This window comes from Cavia porcellus, unplaced genomic scaffold, assembly GCF_034190915.1.
Source record: "Cavia porcellus strain 051 isolate PalLab524CR breed Dunkin Hartley unplaced genomic scaffold, mCavPor4.1 scaffold_17, whole genome shotgun sequence".
Classification (NCBI taxonomy): domain Eukaryota; kingdom Metazoa; phylum Chordata; class Mammalia; order Rodentia; family Caviidae; genus Cavia; species Cavia porcellus.
This window is the reverse complement of record NW_026947500.1, coordinates 47,118,920-47,121,038: the sequence shown is the minus strand read 5'-3', so window position 1 is coordinate 47,121,038 and position 2,119 is coordinate 47,118,920. Positions and strand designations below refer to the sequence as shown.

General features: G+C 59.0%; 1 pseudogene; it reads right to left on the bottom strand.

The window, feature by feature from the left end:
- Positions 1-536: 536 nt before the first annotated feature.
- Positions 537-1,436, bottom strand: LOC100716335 (olfactory receptor 1F1-like; annotated as a pseudogene).
- Between the last annotated feature and the right edge of the window lie 683 nt (positions 1,437-2,119).

The window sequence follows — 2,119 nt, the reverse complement described above, 5'->3', positions numbered from 1 at the left end:
TTTCATTTTGAGTCTTTTATTATAGCAGCTGACCTTGAACCTCCACCCAAAGCAGGACTTGAATCCTGGTGGGTTCCCAGCTCTTTCTCCTCCTTGCATGGTCTTCAGGCTAGAGCATCAGCTTTACTAGGTCAGGGTGTTTGTGTGTCCCTTCTGTATCCCCAGCCCTTAGAAGAGGTTAGAATCAGCAGCCCCCAACATTTTGGAGTCAGTTTTGTGGAAGACAGCTTTCCCATGCACCAGAGATTGGGGTGCTGGTGGTTTGGGGATGATTGAAAGGCATGTGCACACCAGGTTTCCCCCATGCCCAGGTCCCTTGGCATCTGAGGCCCTAATGCTGCTGGCCTGCCGGGACATGGTGGTCAGACAGGAATGTGGGCCAATGGAGTCGCAGAGCAAGCTTCGTCCTTGCTCGTTGCTCAGCTCCTGCCATGTGGCCCTGTTCTTGGGGGACCTGCAGCCTGTGGTGTGATGAACGCTTCTGAAACCACAGTTGGAAGAACAAAGCCCAAGCGACACATTTGAGACTGGGAACTTCACAATAGGCGGACATCTGTGGGGCCCCTGGGCCCTGGGCTTCGGTCATTGCATGAGAGCTGGTTTCTTGCAGACCAGGCCCCTAGGGTGCCCTTCATGTCATCATTGGGCAGGTTGTAGATCAAGGGGTTCATCATGGGGGTGACCACGGTGTATACACTGCTGCCACCACCATGTCCTGTTGGGCTGTTTGGGGAGAAGTGGGGCTGAAATATCCCCCATGAGAGTCCTGTAGGACAGTGACACCATGGACAGGTGGGAGCTGCAGGTGGAGGCCAAGATGCCTGTGAAGGGCATGGTGATGGGCAGGGCGCCCACGGAGTGGACCAGCGCATTGCTGAGGTCAGTGTCCGAGCCGGCCAGCTTCAGTGGGACCTGAGGTCACAGAAGAAGTGGGACACCGCATTGGTGCGGAAGCATAGGCCGGTCAGCAGCACCCTGTGGGTCAGGGTGTTCCTGAAGGTAGTGGCCCAGGCTGCAGCCACCAGCAGGCCACACAGCTGGGGTGTGGCAGCCACTGTGTAGCGCAGGGGATGGCAGATGGTAGATGACTGTATGGGGGTTGCAGACCATGGTGGACAGCAGGGAGCTGTCAACGCCCCCGAACCCAATGGAGAAGAGCAGTGCCTAGGGCTCTGTCCATGAAGGCCAGCCTGGCCAGGAAGAGGTAAATGGGGATACAGCTTGGCGTTGGGGGCGGTGGCTAGGATGGTGAGCGAGTTCCCCAGCCCTGTGAACACATGTGCACTCGGGAAGAGGAGGAACAGGAGTTGAGGCTGCCAGGGGTCCTGGGAGAGGACGAAGAGCAGGGACTCGGAGACCTGGGGCAGGTTGGCCCCTTCCAAGGCACCCAGGGGAACAGGAAGGAGGTGGGTGCTGTCCGCGGTGCTGACCGTCATCCTCAGGGGCGTAGGGTGACCGACACCCTCATGACAGCACCCTGGCAGTGCGTTCCTCCGGCGGCACCTGCGTCTCTCCACGCCGTGAAGGTGAGGGCCGCAGGAGCATCCCTCGACTGGAGAGGGACACAGCTTTTAGGCAACTCCCCAGCTTCCCCGATCCTGGGGGTGTCCTGCAGCCCCTGGGGATTCCTAGAGGGTCACTCCTTGGTTGCCTGTAGAGCTGCTCACCCACACCCCTCTCCCATCACTGTCACAGAATCGCCAGGTCTGGGCAAGGCAGAGGAAGGGGTTTGTTTGGCTCACGGTCTGGAGGTTGAAGGGCGTGGTGCCAGCACTGGCTGGGGACCTGGGGGAAGGTGGCTCACAGTGGGGTACAGGGACTTCCGGGAGAACATGGCGGACAGATAACAGCAACTACCGGAGGCTCTCTGAAAGACTCGGCTCAGAAGCCAGGAATGGTGCGGACTAAGGAGACATAAGCAGGTGGAGATATGCTCTGCTGACTCAGGAATGAACTGGGCTGAGAGAAACCAACTTGGAATGCAGTCCTGGCGCTAAAACAGGAACAGAAAAGCCTCGGTGTGGAGGCTGGACCCCGCGCCATTGGAAGCCGCGATCTGGGTTTCCCGCCGCGCGGCGGCTGGCTGCCTCTACTGTGGCTCGGCAAGGAGAGACGTGCA